General features: G+C 39.7%; 1 protein-coding gene across 5 annotated transcripts in view; it reads left to right on the top strand.

The window, feature by feature from the left end:
* Positions 1-4,662: 4,662 nt before the first annotated feature.
* OVCH2 (ovochymase 2) overlaps positions 4,663-19,343 on the top strand; it is a 39,918-nt gene continuing 25,237 nt past the window's right edge. Inside the window, exons 1-5 of one of the 5 annotated variants that reach the window (XM_056353219.1) lie at positions 4,663-5,712; positions 7,169-7,246; positions 8,560-8,679; positions 11,196-11,291; positions 17,327-17,413. The gene's annotated coding sequence lies outside the window, so the exon portion shown is untranslated. Of the gene's footprint in view, positions 5,713-7,168; positions 7,247-7,293; positions 7,542-8,012; positions 8,680-11,195; positions 11,292-17,326; positions 17,414-19,343 lie in introns of those variants that run through there. The other 4 variants (XM_056353215.1, XM_056353216.1, XM_056353217.1 and 1 more) reach the window with 4 other exon arrangements.

Raw genomic sequence — 19,343 nt, 5'->3', positions numbered from 1 at the left:
TGGGTTTTGTTGGTCTCTTTAGTTGATTAAAAATTGGGAGCAAGGAACAAAAAAAAGTTTTAAGATGTTATCCCTTCTGTGTCTTGTGCTGTTAAACATCTTGCCCTTTCTTCATAGTACAGTATTACATCGTACGTTGTTCAAAAACAAGGAACAGGTTTATAGAGGTAATCTGGATCTGAGAAGTAACCCTGTGCAGAGCTGGGAAGTATAAATTTTCATCATGTTACATATTTCACAATCTGCTGAGCAGACTTTAAACAAATGAAGAAAAGTTACCAAAGTGGTTGCTTTGGAGAAATGTAAGTAAGTGAATTGCTTTAAAGTGTATTCTTGCTGTTTGTCATTTTTTTTGTGCTGAAGTATGTGCAACTTATTTTGTCCAGCCTGGTGACATTCACTGTGTGTTTGAGTAAATCTAAAACTCTAAAATAGTTCCCGTGGAGCTGATATGAATTATGTGCTTGTGTATTTAATGTGCTGTACCATCAGAAATTTAGAAGCGAAGGCTGACAGGTCTCACCACTTTAAATTCTGTTTTCTTGCTCTCTTCTAGAGTATTCTTCAGAGCTGCCTCAGACAACTGTCCTCCTTTCTGTCTGCAGATGACTGCAAGTTAAAGGTTGATTAACCAAACTGTGAGCTGCTTCTCTACCATCTTGAACTAAATTTAACCCTGCTTCCAATTTCAAGATATTTATAAATGCTTTCCTCCCTAATGTTATCTTTGTACTTTTCTTCAGCGCGGAGTTGACATTCGCTTTGGCTTTCCCTGCTCTGCAACAAATATGACTCATTGATAGATAATTAGTAATTACGCAACTGTCTTTTCTGGAATATGGAACAATGACAGCTTTGAGCAGCTTTTATTCTTACTATGAGAAGCAGGAGGAACTGTGACTAATTGGTGAAAGCAGAAGTTCCAGCACATCAATTTGCGGTGAATGGAACTGGAATGCTTAGAGCCATCAGCTCTAGGTAGGGTGAATGGGACACTTTTATTCTTGATTCAGCTATATCCATTAGCTGCAAGTGTGGTGATTATTACCAGAAGCCTTTAATTTCATTCTAATTGAATTGTTACACCTTTCAGGATGGTAATTCTGTAGCCACTGTCACTTCTGGAACATTAATATCCTGATATGTAGAAGTAAGGCCTCTTTTGCTTTTTACGAGCATATGAAGAATTTACCGTAAGATTTTTTGAAATGAAAAAATTAAAACCACTGCTTGATTGAAATTTTCTAGGATGTAGAATGAACATTCATTCTTAAATTGCCCTTGCATTGCATGGTAGGAGTTTCCACTACGTCCTCCATGTATGCCCTATCTCTGCTGTAGAAGCAGCAGTTTAGTCTACCTCCAGGAGTCTCAGAAGGTAGTTGTGGTATTCCTGTTTTAATCAACAAACATCTGATTTACCACTTAAGTGAAAATGATTCAGTACTTAGCCACTTTTAACTTCCATGCATCATGTCAGCCTCAATCCAGATTCAAGACAGCATCATATAGTTTTTTATCCTTTCCTTCATTCCTGATGAAATTATCCTAGAACTAGATGTCTAGGGATGCAAGTAGTTGCACGTACTGTTTTAGGCACTTAACTTGGATGGAATTCAAGAATCTAAAGTTAGGAGGCTTGATTTCCTCTCTTACACAGTTTTTGCTGTATGATTCAGAATCACAAGGCAGGTGTTTAAAATAAGCAGGGACTTCTTAATAGCAGTTGCATTGTGTGGTGGGGAGAGAGACCTATGGAAATGAAAGGAAATGGCTAAATTATGGGAGTGGGCTGAATATGAATGTGCATACTAACATAAGAACAAATGTGGCATTGAGGCTATACTGACACTGTATTGTGTCACGTGGCTCATGATCTGCATTGTGTGTAAAGCTTGTGGTCCAAACAGATAAATCAGGTGAGAAGTTAACTCGGATTCTAAATGAGCAAACCTGTCATCCGGCACTTCTTACTTAATGTACTTTCCTAGGACAGTGCTAATTGAACTTAAAAGATTCCGATTCAGTTTGGAGAGGGACAGCAGCTAAAGAGATGTTTCGAATATTGCTGACAGTGTATGAAAATTTGTGGAGTGTGTGGAAGATGAGAATTTTCTTTACAGTTTATAGGATAGAAATCTTGTCGCGAGTTAATTTAAATCAGTGTGTCCCACAAATACACTTTAATTGCTCCCATGAACAGACACCTAATCTGTTCAAATAGGCTTTAAAAAATTCTTGTACTTTGAAGAGGTAATCAACTTCGAATAAATTGCATAAGCTAGAACAAGACGACTTGACAGTTACTCTTAAGTCCTTAGCAGGAAGAATGGAGATTTCCTGATCCCACTTGCTGTGCTGCACAACTTCTCGCTTCATGTTCTTTCAAGGACTTTTTGATATGCTTATTTTTTAAGTTGCAATTAAGTCAATAGTTGAGTATAATTCTCCAGTTCTGTGAAGCTGCTTTTACTTAGGGGAGGGACTAGTTGTGTTTTGTTTGCCTATATCTTTCAAATCCATCTTACCTTTCCTGTTTCATAAAGGCTCTCCCAGGCTGGATCAGAGACCTGCTATTCATTGCATAAAGCACACAACGTGTACTTTCAAAATCTTGTGCCTAGTATCTAGGGTAAGGATTCAAGTCTGCTTCAGGCCAGAGCAGCGCAATCCTCCTGCAGCTGTTGAGCTTTCACTGAGTAACTGAGTTAACAATGTGTGCTGTTCTGACTGTTCATGCAACCTTCTCCAAGCCTGCGAGTGGAGGAGCTCTCTTCCAAATATGACAGTAGAGGACCCATAAACTGTTTTCCCTCCAGCATTCTGTTTGCTTGCAGAGCTCTTGTCTATAACCACCTACTTAACATGACCTAATGTGGGACTCGTAATAATCACCTTTTTCCTCTCTATTGTGCTGCAAGTGCAACAGTCCAGTAGGCTGCTTCCGTGTTTGGGTCTTAAATTGAATCACCCCTTGCTGAAGGTGGTGGTTTTTTTGTTTCGGTTTGTTTTTTATGTTTTGGGGTTTTTTAAGAAAAAAAAAATGAAAGACCAGAGCTCTGGATTTAACTGTGCTTTGGTAAGATCTGGTATGTTGGGAGTTTTTTATGGCGGGTTAGTTTGCACTGAGCAAACAAACTCTTGAGAACCGTTGGCTTGGTTTTCTTCCCCCACCCAGGTGCTAACCACTGGTTCCCGTGCTCTTGCCACCCGCTCAGCTGGCTCGAGTTGTAGTGCGAGGCCTCTTGAGACAAAAATATGCTATGCTTTCGGCCGTAAATACTTTATTAACGCTAGGCACGGTAGATATCACGGAAATTACCACTTTAGGTTTTTTAAGAATATTAAAATATTAAATTACGATTCTTGCAAACAAATGAAAGGCTTCTAATTCTCCAGTGACAACAGGTATCAGTCTAAAGTGTGCTCTTACAAGGTTACTTAGCGAGCAGAGCATGTCTCAAGACTTTTCAATCTATGTGTGTGGCTTTAAGCCACAACTAATCTTTCCTTGTCAATGACACCTGTGGTTTTCCTCTTAAATATTTGATTTGGAAAGAAAAACATGCAAGGTAACTTCCATTCTTTGTGACTAATTTAAAACCAAGTTATCCATTTTTAATAGGAATGTGCTACACTCAGCCTAGTAAGTCACCTTCTGGATGAATTAGCTGCTGCTGTGCTGGTTTCTGCATTTCAGAGCCAATAGGTGCTTAGCACCTATATTTGAGTTCAAAGAGCATAAAATGCAACTTGAAGTTCTACAGAACATTAGGTGGCTGAAGATATTTTAGGGACTTAACACTCCAGTAGTATTCAGTGAAGGCTTTCCTTGTAGCAGTCCTCTGACTAGAGACAGGGAACAGTGCAATTTTTTTAAAACATCAAATGATTACACTGTTGCATCAGTCTCCACTGTTACTGTAGAGAAAGAGGAAAGTACTGATGAGTTAAACCACTGGTAGGGGACACTAGTTACGTATGAATTAATGAACTAAAATATTTTTAATCGGACTTGATAGAAAGAAAGGTACTAGGAAAACTCAGAAGCAGTTACTGTTTTTCTCTAAAGGTTATGCTAATACCTATCAAATAACCTTGTTTCTAATCAGAATTTTACTGAACTTTTGTAAACAAAAAAATGCTAAGACTGGAATGCAAGTGCAAAAAAAAAAAATCATCAAAAAATCAGCCAGTTCTTGGCCTCTTCTTGGCACTTCTTTGTTTTAGAATTAAATGCATTCTTGTCACTTCAGTCATTCTGTTGGAAACTCTTGGGGTTTGCGCTTGTTTGTCTTCTGTTGAAGTGTCAGGAGTTGCTACCCTGGGTGCCAGCAGTGATCAGTGTAGCTGGCATAGAAGCTGAATGAGGAATCTGGAAACAGATGCTCCCTTTGCTGATGGTAGCTTTACAGGTGTTTGTCATGTAGGTTTAGTAATTAACCAAAGTCAGGCATCTTTTAGGGTAAGGTGGATTTGTAGTAGCATGGTAAGATAGCTTGCCTGAAAGGGCCATCTCTTCAGGCACTGCTATGAGCACACACCCACCCCATCAGAAAAACCTAAATGCTAAATGCAAAGCCAATGTCACCTGCATACTTAAAAGTAATACCATTTCTAAATCCTGAGGTGGTGGCGTCACCACATCAGAATGGTTTTTTTTCATTTTCTGTTAGAAAGCTATTAAAACATGTCAAGTGAAGATGATGACTTGTGTCTTGATGAATGATTATAAACTTTAAAGCATGGAATCTGCTTACAGGTCATCTTTGTCTTAATTCCTCTTCCCACTTGTGAAACATTAGGTAGCTCTTATTTTAAGATCACCTGCTTAGAAATCCAAATGGGACGGTTTAGAACAGGTAGCTATTAGCATGTGGCGCTGCAAGAGGATACAGGTGTTGCACATTAACTGCTTGGGGCTTTGGAGTCGGGAGAACAAGCTCACTTGGGCATCAGGTGATGCTGAAAGAATGGGCTGCCACCACTTTAAAATGAGAGCACCTGCTGTTAATCTTCCTACTCAATTTTTCTGCAGTTCCTTTCATGGGATTTTTGGGCTTGATTGCTGCTGCATCTTCTTGATCACATTTTAGAAGCTTTTGTTTATTCTCCAGCAGCAGTTTCATAGATTTCCTTAGGAAGCTGTCGCAGATTGAGGTGGGTACAGACTTCAGGTAAAAGAAGGCACAAATGAGCAGTTTCCATAAGGAGAGAACAGAAAGGGCTCAGAGGTTCCTCTGAATAGCGGCTTGTTTGAACTGACCCACAGTGAACTTGCTGCTCTACTTGTTCATCTCTTTTGCATCATCCATGTGCCCCTGCGTGCTGACTTGTAAACACTTGCTTCCAGAGGGGCTGCTTGCTTCCTCTGCTTCACTGCATTTAATTAAAGCAATTGTACTCAGCTGCGGGGCTCTTGCAGCTGTAGTTCTTTTGATTGCAGGCAGCAATTTTTCTTTTTTTCTATTGGAGCGTATATAGTGGGTTAACAGATGTTCAAATATGCTTCACAGCTTCTGGATTTTGTAGAACTTCTTGAATGTCTTGCTATATACACAGCGAATAGCTTCTGTTGTGTAACACTTTGTCTTCTCAGTACTTCAGTATCCTTAGCCTGGGTAGCTTGGGAGGCTAGGGCAAATTCCTAGACATAGCGCACCAGGAAAACGTTGATGTGATGCGCACATAGGCAGCGCTCCAACTTGTAAGGTAAAAAAAGTGATTCTTTTTTTAAATGTAAAATGTGTGGAATTAAAAACTACTGTTGTTTATACTTTTTCCCCCCTTCCAGCTATCTGTAATACTATGCTGTCTATTAATTGTTGCATTTTATAGGACTTCTCAAACTATATATATAGTGCACATGGCTTCTGTTGTCCAGCCTCCTGGTTTATTGTAGTTCCTTGGAAATAGTCTTTTTTTGACAGAATCCTATTTAGAACAGGTACTTTCACAGCAAAATTGCGTCCTCATGTTTTTTTAAAGTATTACTTAGTTGAGTTAATGACGTTATGAACATACATAATCATTCACAAGCATTGTATAATTACTTGAAAACTTTCCAGTGTTTTATGTGTACATGTCTCATAATCCCCATAAGCATGTACATATGTATAAAGAACAATATATGTTGCTAGTCTTTCCTCTTTGGTCTTTGTTTGTGACTTCTGATTTACTGTTCTGTCTGTGGCTCCTTTTGGAACTGAGGGAGGAGACACTTAACCATTGCTATTTTAAAAACGTAACTGCTTTACAAGAAGGCTAAATATAGAATGCCTGTGCTAACTTGTCCTATCTGTTGGGTGCTTGGCTTGCATCAAAACTGTGCTAGACCAGTAGCTTCTGAAGTCCTTTTGCTGCGTTGGTATTGTGGTCTTCGTGTTGGCTGTGTGAAAGAACACTCTTTGGTCTGAGGAGAAGACATGAAGCTAGTCTGGATACAGCATTATTTGAAGTTCTTTGGGGCTGTTGACGGATGCTATGCTGTAGAATTAAATACTTACAGGCTTGTGGCCATTGGTGAGCTGCTAAAAGAGTCTATTGAAGTACACCCATGATAGATGCTAAAATGTTAATAGATCTGACAAGCTTATGATTTATCACGGGGCACCAGAACGGGAGCAGGGGAGCATGGGTTGTCACCGGTGTCTTGACATAGATGTGGAAGACGGGAAGAAATGTTTCATCCTTACTGCAGAAATTCTTGAGACTTGTCTAAAGGCTGTCCTGCTGCCTTTTGAAAGCCAGAAGTACATGTGCATAAAAGAAACGGGAAAGTGGTAAAGAAGTGTCAAATTTCATACAACTGGATTAAATAAAACTTGCATGGCTTCTGGTAATATTTGTACCTGTCTGAAAGAGAAGGTGAAAATGAGAGTTAAAAGGAAAGGTGGGTGATGGGTCACTGCTCATAAAATATTTCTGCAGTTGTCCTGTTCTTGAGTGGAAAGTATAACTGCCTTAGAGATTGTGTTTTGAAAGTAAACACTCGTTAAGTTATTGCAGACACTGATTTTTGCTCCAGCAGGGACTGGTTATAGCTTACTGGTAAAACTTCTGTAGGACAATGTCTCTCAAGCTATTGACTTCTTTTCTGCCAAAATGAAGTATCTGAAGAAGGATGAAAGGTACAAAGGATGAAACTGAAACATTGATTTTATTGCAGGTTTTGAACAACAGATTCCTGGCCACTGTCTGGGATGTTTTGGAGCTAAAGTAGCTTGAATAGATGTGATATTAATTGGTAAGCTCTGCTTGGATTTCACTGCACTAATATTTTGAACTATGTGCACTAGTAAGCTTACTAGAAAAGCAATATTCAGTGTTCTGAAGAAGCGGCATGCGATTACTCTTATGTACTCAGACTGTAACATTATTATAGCAGATTTTCTGATGCTTCTGTTCTTTCACCTCTTTTTCTTTAGAGGAGAATGACTGAAAATTAGTTGTTTGTTGGAAACTAAGAAACGCACAGCCCAGATGTCTCTTACCTGGCAATTAACTTCTTTAGGAAAGAGGCTTAGCTCAGGAGACTGTAAGTGGTGCATGTCTACCAGTATAGCATTTTAAAAAGCACTAAAGTAAATAATCTATACAGTCAAAAACTTTTCAAATCAACTGAAATGTAACACTGTACAGACAATATGTGCTATATTGTGATGTTTAGGCACAGAGTTATAGTTGTAATAGAATTAAACATTTTTCCATGTCATTATTGAATAGAAGAGCAAAATACTAGCCCCAGCTTAAGTATTTCCAAATAAAAATAGTCCTCTCTAAATTACATGATTTGCTTATTTTTTGTAAGCTCTACAATCATATATTTGTGTATATACGTGCACATATATGCACACAGATGTATGAATGGCTTTTCACTATCTGTCTTTGTAGGAAAAGATTAAATGCTTGCAGTGCAAGTTTATGAGAGGATTTTCAGCACTTTACAGAAATGAAAAGTTTATCATCTCCATTTCATCATGATAGGTATATTAAATGCAGTATGCAGTTTGGAGCCTTACAGTTCTGTTTTTCTTGTTAGGTTCTGCTCCTATAGAAGATGGTACGTGTATTGTTAAGTTCTGCTCCAGAACAATTGAGTTTTAAGTAGAAAGGATTAATGAAGAGACTGAAAAACGAAAAGCTGTCATAAGAACTATTTTTATGACTGCATTAAGATGCGTAGGCACTGATTTGTTTGCTGTTGGTTTTGAAAGCTTGATGACTGGTAAATTAACTTGCAGAGATACGGTATCAGAGTCTTAAAAATACTCTCTGCATATGCTTGAGCAGGTAGCAATAAATGGAAAGGTGAAGAAAGAGGAGCAAGTTCAGTTGCATTCCATGAAAGGCACTTTCCTTTTGTTAATGAAAACAAATTGGGAGCTTGTGACTGTGTACATGTGAGTGGGAGGGGAAACCAATTTAGTTTTACTTTTTTTACAGCTCTGTAGGAGCTGTGTTCTAGAGTTGTTTTTTGTTTTTTTCTGCAAACTTGAATGCACAGCTAAGCAGTGGTTGAGTGGAAGTGCTGATACACCATTAATAACAATATTGCAGATGCTGTTGCTTCAGTGGGTTTATGGACTGACAATTCATTTGAATAGAGCGAGCAAGCCAGAAGAGGAGGTTTTAGAGCGGGGATCATACAATGGACTGTTGTTGCACGCAGACTGTTAGGTAAGCAGTGATAAAGCTCATGTTGATGGGAATTACTGCGTGCTCTGTTTTTGAAAACTTAATTGTGCTTTCTGACAAATACGGCATTACTACTGCAGGGGCTGCTGTTGGCTTGTTGTCTAACTTCACTTGTGGAACAGAATTGCAGTAAGGTGTCTTTTGAGACAGATACCAAATCTTTTGTTTCAAACATCTATTTATCTCTCCTGTTACATGGCACTACTTGCGTGCTTGTCGCTGTTGGCACTATGAATGCTCTGCGGGCAGAGACGGGAAATACAGGAAATTCAGAGGACCAGCTCCAAGTTGCTCACATTCCTGCAACATCACTGAGAGAGAGCCCCTGTTGTTAGGAGACTGTTGGTGTTTCCATAGTAAATTCTTGGTCTGCAAACCGAAACCCTTCAGGATGGAACTTGGCAAAGAGGCCAGGCCTGGTTTTGCTGCCCTTGATCTTGACGGCAGGAATGCAAACTGAAAGAGCAAAGCGAGTCTTCTGGGGGGGTTTGAAGGATACTGCATCATGGATACTTTGCATGCAAAACCAACTCTTCCCAAGGATTTTTATGTACACACACAAGTAATATTTTTGTTGAGGAAGAGGATTCTTCTGATTAAAGAGAATTTTCCTGAGAGGGAAAAATACCTAAACAGGCAACAAGTCCATCTCAGGTGTTGTTTGAGTTTGGCCAATTAAAGCTACACTGTAGCAGATGATTTGATACCCAACAAACTAATTCTAAAAGCAGAAATTTCTACTTCAGGAGTCATAAGCTCTATAGTAGAGAGCCTTACACTACTGAAGATGACAGTGCTTGCTGGGAAGTTTGGGTGCCAACAGCAATCTAGCTATGGCAAAATGGAGCTTCCTCTGGTCTCAATTGTTCTGCCAGGAAGTCAAGATTATTAGCTTCAGCTGATCTCGTGGAGTTTTAGATACTGAAGTTTCTGGGTGTCCAAATGGTTAGAAATACGTATGAAAAATGCAACAGGAGAGTGGCATTTCAGGGGTTCTGCATTTATTTAGGGTTGTCCTCGTGTCCCCCCTGGGTTTTTAGGTAATTTCACCATTCTGCTATTCTGACCTTTGCAATGGCCACTCATGCAATGTTATTTGAGATATGAAATTCTGGTTTTGTTTATTTAATTTTATTTTGTACAGCAAACCACATATTTCAGAGTAAGGAATAAGTGAGTGTAACTTAAACAAATCTCAGTTTTTAGAAGTGTTAAGCCAGTGTGTACCCAAATTCCGTTGTCATAATTTTTCCACGTTTATGGAGTCTAGACAGTTGCTTAGTGCATGTCAACTATTTTTAACTTAATCTAGGAAGCAGGAGAACCTTGGCTAAACATAGCTCACAAGTGATAAAGGCTGGGAAAGCACGGAAAATCAAACTTCAACCAGAAATGTCTTGTGCTCAGTGTTGAATCCTTGTCCATAGGATGGGCTTTGTGGTGCTGCAGTGTTAAACTCTAATTAATCTGGTGTTTGAAATATGACTCACACTCAACACACCTACTAAGTAACTGCTAGTTTCGTGCGTGTTTCTCTCCTGCCTGTAAAAATTATGACATTGGAGGCTACTTAAATTATTAACTCTTTATAATCCTAAATCTGGCATGCTTTCTGCAAGTTGAGAGAGGGTCTGAGGCTGCAGAATCATTTTATTTTGCTTTCCTTCTACCTGGGAACAGTTGAGGATTCCAAGGGCTATACCAGACCCATGGAGAACCTCTAACACTTCAGGTAGAAATAGTGTGGTCAAAAAATGGCTCTTTTCATCTTGATGGAGAAAAACATGCAAAAGCTGCTAAACTGAAGGGCATGCCTGTTGGTAAGACCTTCTTGAATGTCAACGGCAGTGCTTCTACTGCCTGGCTTGTGGTACTAGGCCATAGTCCCCTTAGTCTGTTCTCATCACCACACATGATGTCAGCCTCTGGAAGCTTTTTTTTTTTTCCCCTCTTTTTTTTTTTTTTTTCCCTTGGTAGTTTGCTCTGGAGGTTAAGATGTGCCTCAGTGAAGTTTGTTGTACTTGGGTAGCAGACTTATCTATCCTACCCCATTTCCTTTCATCCATCTGTCCATACACACATGTAGCACTCAAGCTTTGTATGTTGGGGCTTTTTTTTTCATTATAAGATTTCAAAACCTATAGTTTACCCCTGACCTTTGCTCTAGAGAAGGTAGAGAGTTCCTAAATCGCAAATTAGTGATGCAGCTCCATGCATATTACATTAGGGCAAAGAATAGTGCAGCAAGTGATGTGTACTAATTCAATACAAACTAGCACAGAGTGGCACAAAACTACAGTATTCTGCAGTATTTGTGAACTGCAGTGTTCCAAGGGCTTGACATAGCACTTTCCTACATAAAAAGGGTTGCATTGTGCACAAAATTGTGAAAGAAATGCTGCTATTCAGTGTGTTTCAGCTGTTTTTCTGCAGGGAGTTGGTATTTGCTGTCTAGTTTGTTGTTTTTTGGTGTTTGGATTTTCTTTTTTTTTTTTCAGAACTGGCCAAAGATCTTGCATGATCAGCACTATGCTGCTCATAACTATGTGGCCAACCCCCATGATGAGGTCTGAAGTCAAGCATACACAGAATTTGTAAGTGGTTTAGTTCTATCTCCTGTTTACATCAATTGAAGAATAAAGCTTGCTCGTGTTAATTTAACACTGTATTGGTTGAATTCACATTTCTTTGAGCCACAAATAAAGGTACTGACCAGTCTCCTAATGCCACGTACCACTATTGAGAAATAACTGCCTCCTGAAGAAAGAGGGCTGTCATTACAGCTTGCCTGCTTAGCTTAGGTAGACTATTGCAGTTGTTCTGAGTGGAAAGAATTTAGTAGCTTCAACTCGTGCTGATCGTGTGGAATATCATGCATCTGCTGACGAAAGGCAAAAGCCACTTCCTGTCTTTGAGCATAATGTGGTTTCTGTAGTGTTCTGTGATGTTCATTAAAGGCCTCCCATTTCTGACTGAATTGCTGCAAGAGAATTAACCAGTGGCGCATAGTTCAGTTTTCTACCTACTGAAATTTTACATTGGCCCTGGAACGCCTTTAAATTAATTTTTCTTAAGCTAGTAAGGCTCTTCCATGATTATTTTGTTGCATGGGCTGCTTGGAGCTTGCTCTGGCCTGTCACTGCAGGTGTGATAGTAGTAACCTAAACCTCAGGCTCTTGTCAACTTTGCCAAATCTTGCTGAGACAGTTGAAGTTTATCCCTTCCAAAGCTGACGTGTGATGGAATGGCTGCACGTCCATGTCTCTTCTTCACAGTATGCATGATCACATTACTTAAAACAATGTGGGTTTTTTTTTTTAAGTAGCTCCATTATTTAGCTTTTTTGCTTTGGCTGTTTTTGCCTCCTCTCACCACCACAATGACTTTTGCAAAGATTTCAGTTGTGTTTGCACATTCCAAGTACTGAATGTTTTGTAAGGCAGACTTCTTATTTCCTACTCAGTGTTTAGAGCTACATCTACCATTGCAGAGATGGGGATTCTCCTCAGTTTCAATAGAGAAGTTATCTACTTCCCCTTTCATCCTACTGTGTGGTATTTACTGTAACACAATGTATGTTGCATCTTTCCCTAAAGGAGTTGACTGGTAGTTTCGTTGCTATCTGGTAATACCCAAGCAGAGAGTCCCGTGGCAGAAGATACTGCAGGTGCTTGCATTGATATAGGCTGCTTGCTAAGTCTTTGCTGCTTGGAGGCAGGAGGCTAGTTACGAAAGTGAGAAAATAGGCATATTAATTCAAGTTGAGAATTCTAGGCTAGCTAAAGCTTAAACTCAGGTGATTTTGTATCAGTGCGCATACCTGTACTAGGATGAATCCTACTTTGGTTTGCTGTGGGGCAGCAAGGGTTGCAAATTACTGTCCTTTGTACACACAGCATTGAGAATGAGATACAAAACTGGGAAAGCCATATAAAAAGCATGCAGCAAGATCTGTGCTGACTGTGTGTCACTGTTATTCATAATGTGATTCCTTATTATAAACAGATAACTATCCAGATTTCTTGGTTTTCCTGAAGCCCTCACTGCAATCATGAAAACAGCTTAAAATTTATTTCTAAGAAGCCTATTAAGAGGATTATGAACTAAACTTTCTGATATGACTGTATATATCTTACTGGATTTGAATGAGGTTTGCCTTGCAGTACAGAGGGGAAGAAACTGATTTTTCTTTTTGCAAGTACTTATGTGCCTGCATGATTACTGTACCGGGCAATATCAAACTAATAGGTAGAGATCAGCTACCTCCATGACAGAAATGATGTTGCTCTGCCATCTTATGGCAGAGCTGAAAACAGAACACACCACTTCCTACTTCAGTTTCAATGAAGGTTACTGTATTCATATTGATGTAGGGCAGCCAGAAGAATAAATAAAAATGCAGCTGATTCTGCTATTGGCTGTATTTTAATTATAAATAAAGGAAATATCCCATCATTGTTTAGTAATCCTGTGTGGCTTGGTTTTCCCCATCTCTCTGAAATTGCTTTCTTTTTGGACTTTGGCTTGTGCTTCCTGCACACTTGCATTACTCTGGTAGGGGAAGACAGTAGGCAGAAGGCTAAGTTCTGTTTTTAACTTCATTGCGGTCTTCCTCCCTGGTTCTGTTTTTCTCTGTGTCTCCATTTCTATATTTAAAGGTGGGGACTGTGAATCTTGCATTTTTTCACATATCCAAAACCCAGTACCCAGATTTCAGCCTGGAAAGTACCCCCAAAGGTTTTCAAGTCCACCTTTCTATGATTCAGATACAATATAATTAGCTTTATGAGCATGCTACTCTGTCACTTCTCTCTCCTTTCTGGCTTGCCCTCTCAGTCTAAACCAGCAGCTGAGAGTGTGAACCTGCTCTCTGATCCTCCCTATGCTTGATTACTTTTTCATATTTCATAAATAAGTTACTTAGCCGTGGAGATCAAGCCTGGCCAAGAGCAAACAGACTGTGGTTATGTGCCAGTTTTCTCTAACAGTGGAAGCTGGTCTCTGTTGACTGATCAAGAGCAAATACATGAATTCCTTTTGAACTTCCTTCTCCTGAACTGTTAAGCTAGTTTGACAAATCATTCATCTCTGATTGCTTACCATTTGGACTCAGTACCATCTCCTTGTAAGGCAGCGGTACCCTCTGTGAAATAGGCTGTGCAAAGATGCCAAGAGCTTTGGACTTGCAGTGCTGAACTGAGCAGGCACCTGGAGTGCTGTCCTTCAATGTCCTGTTCTTGATGCGATGTGAAGTACAGGCACTGTACTGGCAGTGTAGCCATGCTAATGTAGTACATTTTTATCTTAAGTATGTTTCTGAAAAACATGCAAGAATTCATCTCACTGCTGTTTGCCTGAGATGGCGTTATTTATGTATTTTGACAAGGAAGAGGTTTTATTGGCCCTTCTCCTACCTGATATTGCTGTTGCATTTTATCAGTATACCTGACACTATAAATGAGGTATATATAAAAAAAAAAATGCAGTCATCCAAAAGATATACTGAAGGTGGTTCCTTATGTTTAGGAGTTGTTTTGTGTTTCATGATAAAATGCTAAAGCCATCATAGAAATGTTTAATCAGAATGGATGTTTAGGTGTTGAAAATGTAGTGTGTCCAGTTAAGATTTCTTAGTATCAGACCCAAAAATAAGAGAAGCAGTATGCAAAGTGTGAGCCAGAGATTTATTCCTATGAGATGGTCAACAGAATTAGTCCTATCAAGAAGACGGTGAGCAGACAAATGATAAATCTTAATAGGTGTATTTTTTAAAAAAAGTGGCTTAAGTAGTTACACTGGAGAGCATTCTGTTCTTTATCATTGATCATACTGAGAGAAGAAATTACATTATTGGGAAAAAAAATTCTGTCTCCTAATCTACAAAGCCTGCTTGATGAGTGCTTGTTCAGCCAAATCATGCCAGATTGCACTAGCATCATTTCCACTGTCCTTGTCAAGGTGTGGTATGATATGAAAACGTGCACACAATACCAGTGGTGGGAGGGAGGTGGAGGAGAGAGGGAGGGATGAACTCTTTGTGCACAAGGCAGTGCAGAACAGCTGAGACAGCTGGCAGCAGCGGAGGGCGTGTTCTCCAGTGCCTTGCATTGCACCTTGCCCAGGTGCCTGCTGAGGGAGGAGAGCCGGGACCTCACGCTCGGCTCGTAGTAACTTCTCTGTTGTACAATGCCTTGTGAGCTCGGATTCAGTGCATTTCAGGCTTTATCCTTCTGGATGTGGGGATGCTAAATACAGGGCCTAGATACCTGCAGAGCAAACCCAGTAATTGTTAGTATGTTAATATAAAATAGTAGAGTTATGTGAAATTAATGCTTTAGTGTTCCTCTATTTTTTTATTTACGTTGACACTGAGGAGTTGCTACTGTGCTAAAAACTATGCATTTCATTAGCAACGAAAACATTCCTGAGGGGATGCTCTATGTTTGGGTGCTAAGCGACCAGCATGCGTCTGACTGTCGCTGATTTACTTAAAGCATGGGCCAGATTTTCCTTAGCTGAAAAAGCATTAGAATCGATCTTTACTTACAGAGCATTTTGAGATAATCAGGGCAAATACTTGAGCTAAGCACAATTTTGTTCCCTTTTTCATCCTTCACTTGTCCTTTCCCGGTTAATCACTTACGCTGTGGATGTAAGGCTGGACTCTATCCCGGTGAAGCTTTGGCCTGTATCTGAACACGTTGTGCTCTTCGCCTGCAGTATTTTTGTATTTGTTGACATCGTTCATCTTGTTTGGTTTTGGTCTTGTGTACTTTGAAAGGTAAAACTTCTGTCCATGAGAAGACTTGGCTGCAAATGGAAAATGTACGTCACAGTATTACTTATTGTAGGTGCAGGTAACTGAGCCTGTATCTGCAGTTCTTCTAGATGGGCGAGCTCTGAAAGCAGGAAAAATGGAGCAGTTGTGAAAAGCAGGGAAAGGCCAGCAGGTGTTTCTTTTACTTCTTGGTTGCCAGTTAATTTTGGCTAGTATAACAGCTATTGTGCTTTGCTTTGCATAATGAAAAAGAGGTTAAGTGCGCTTTCCTCTAAAGTTGCACTCCTTTTTTTGCACAGGAGGCTCAAACAGATCTTGATGCGTATCCAAAAGCCTGAATTAAAGACCAAGTGTTCTGGGAAACAGTGTCTTGGGGGTTTCTATGGGTTTACTCCTAGTACTCTTTTGAACTTTCTTGCTATTGTACATTTTGTTCTATGCTCTGACAGGTCAACTGAAGAATTTAGGAGGACGTAGCAAGCTGAAGTAAAAACATTATCAAAAGCCAACCTTTCTTGTTTTACTGCTCCCTCTGAGTTCTTACTTTAGTTAATTAGAAGTCATAAAACATAACTAAATGTGTCTCTGTGAGGCAAGAACACTGGCCCTTTCACTTATGCAGTGGGCTGTAATGAGAACACGGTGGTAGCGGGGGAGGAAACGTTAAAAGCGCAAAGTCTCAGAAAGTAGTCTGCATCCAAGGGAATCTGATATATTAGGCTGACTAATACTTGGGAGGATGTGGAGTGGACGTAAGTTGTGCAGGGGTGGTAGCAACTTTCCTGTTTGAACTATGGAGTTACTAGGTGACGGTATCTTTTAACTTCTGCTATGCTGCTAAAAGTCCATAAAGATACTTCGCCCTTTCAGGGATCTTCACACCCTACAAAAAAGGGATTTCATAATCCCCAGAGTGTGATAGTTGATACTTAAATATTGCAGAACATTTAGCCGAGACATGTTTACTAACCAGAACCAGGCAGGAGGTTGTTAACAAAGCTTGGAACAGAACTGAAAACTCTGGGTCTGTTTCTAGGACAATACTGTGTCTAAAACCCAGTCTGGCTGAAGTTTCATGATTGCTTTAGATATTTTAAATGGTAAGTGGAGCCTGCAATCAAAAAGGATGGACTGGTCTGTCTAGTGCGTACATTCATTCCTCCTCCTTCACATTGGCACTGGCATTCAATTTTTGAATAACAGCTTTGATCAAGGAACCAATCCAGATATAAAAGCAAAGCCAGCTACATAAAAAAGAAGAGCATCCAGCTCTCCACACAGCCTGACCAGAACTGAGGCTAGCACAAGGAGAATGGCAGCAACAGGCACCTTCATGGGAGATGGGGCACAACTGCCCTCTCGGTAGCAGCTTAGACTTGGGTTGGTGTAAAGCCATCATGAACTCACAAGCACTGTGGGAACACACATCAGGTTTTTTGGATTGCTTGTGAAGCATTTGCCTTGCGTGTTTTCAGCAGTTACTGTTTGTTCTTGGTATACTAGCAATCAATTGTCAGCACTGGTTTTAGTAATAGATGGAAATTAAATGGGTTCAAACCAGTACTGGCTTAAAATTTTTGATTCTGACCTTTTTCTAAATGTGTATTTGCTTAATTTTCAGGCAAACATTTTGCTTCCCCAAAAATGTCCCAGTGACTGAAAAATCTTGGATATGAATCTTTCTGGAAAATGAATTCATAGCATCATGAGCATTATTACTGCAAAATTTTAGTTTGCAGAACTTTTTTGCTACCTTTACCCAAACCTAGCTATAATCTTAAACAATAAAACTAGGTTAACTGGGATTCACGTGGAATGTTGAGGTGAAATTCTGTAGTTTGTCTTTTGCAGGAGGTCAAGTGAATTTATCAATAATCTCTGCTGGTCTGAGGAAGTACACAAATCCCAGCTGAAGGCATACCTTGGCAGAACTCAGAGGTGAGACTATATTTATAGAGAGGGAGAGGGAAAAACATGTTTTTAAGTTAAAGAGTTATTTACTATTTTGATTCTAGGAATCGAGAATTTCAAGGAGGGAATTCCCTCGGCTTTTCAATACATTGATCTTTGAAGTAACATGAAGGCTTTGGCTGAAGAAAGTGAATGAAAAGTTATTCTCTCTCAGTGTGTGTGTGAGTGGTGATGGGTTTTATAAGCATATTAATATTGAAGTGAGTTTTGTGCTGGTGCTGTTCAGGGTCTTTTGTATGCATTGATGTCTTCTTTCATTTTGGGGAGGTGGTAGGCAATAATGGGCTTATCTTGAGAATTAAACTTGATTTTCTTGTTACATCAAACCCGGGCATAATTTGAATCAAGTAATTGGAAAACCTAAAACTGGTGAAAAGTAAGTTTGGAAAATCAAAATTCATGCACAACTATCAAATACATTTAATCCCCATTAAAGCTAAATCTGCTTTCAGTTAAAAACTACTGAATTCATAAATGTAATACATGCATGACAAGATTTATGGATTTAAATATTTCAAGACATTATATCTTGTTTAAAATATGAAACCGTTAATTTTATTGAGCTAATAGGTTTTCCAGTTTTCCAGCCAGTGACCTTGCAAACTGTTTGTCTGTGATCGATGACCCTTGAAAGCACAGCTCATTGTGTTTTAAAAAAAACAACAAACCCAAACCAACCTACAAGCAAAGCCAAGAAAAACCAGTCCAATTTCAATGTGTCTTTTCTACTGATCTTCTAATGGGTTAATTACTAACTGGCATTTACTGCTTGTTTTACCCTCCCCAACTTCTGTCCTTTACTCCTCATTCCCTCTTCTCTTAAACTTCACATTGTCACTAGGTGAATGCATTTTCCATCTTTCTGCCTCCGCGGCCAGGAGGAGCAACACGAAGTAACTTTTCTAACAAGAATAGAAAGTGTTTTTTTGTGTCTTGCACTCTGTCCATCTCAGTAGTCCGCTAACCTTCACTGAAAAGCAGCCTGTGTTCCCTCCTACCAGCCCTTGACCTCCTTAAAAACTCCTCAAAATCAGAACAGAGCACCATTCTGGAAAGTTCTGGTGATGGATATTATCTATGTTTTTTGCTTTCTCTTGGTCTGAAACTTATTTGTATGCATGCATGTTTAATGTTTTAATAACCTTGTAGGAAGGAGCAGCTGTATACATTTCTTCAGCATCAGGCATGCTTTGATTTACAAGCATTTTATTCTCCAAGTGCACAGCAAAAGAAGGGACAGGCCAGACCGAGTAGCACTGATCAGCACCATTCTTGTGAGGCTAGGGACTGGCTCTACCTGCTAAAACATGGATCAGGCCATTTTGGACAGTCAGTGATTTAGTGGCTTTGTTTTTCTTACTACAAAGGTGCAGGACACTAACAGGATACAAAGCCAGCTCTGCACTGAGATTCCAAGCAAATGCGTGGATGGAGATCAAGTTGTAAGATGTGACCTTTGCCTGCCTCTGAGGAATGATGCTGGCTGCACTGCCTGCCAAAGCTGCAGGGTTTTAGGAGCAATAGCAGCTATTCAGTAGGGGGAGTAGGTGAAGTCATTAGTGCCTCTGTCTGCACTCAAGATAAAGGTAACAGCTCCAGGAGAAAGATAAATAGGTAGCAAAGCGGAGAACAAAGAATAGTAGGACAAGAAGGCCTGCACTTCTCTTTTGCCATCCCCGATAAGGAGCAGGTTGTACAGAACGTGCCAGTCTATGCTTTTTCTTTCTGACCTCTTTGGCTGCTGCAGAGTAAGTGTTGCCTCTCTCTAACTGATTGGAAATGAGCTGATTGTTTCTCCATTTGCCAGTGAGCCGAATGTTTCTCGTTCTCATCGGTGGTAGTTTGCACAGCATCCCTTATAACTGCAGAGATTTATTCTTGTTTGTAATCGTCCTGT

Source organism: Falco biarmicus, chromosome 10 (genome assembly GCF_023638135.1).
Source record: "Falco biarmicus isolate bFalBia1 chromosome 10, bFalBia1.pri, whole genome shotgun sequence".
NCBI lineage: Eukaryota > Metazoa > Chordata > Aves > Falconiformes > Falconidae > Falco > Falco biarmicus.
This window is presented reverse-complemented; position numbering and strand designations above follow the sequence as displayed.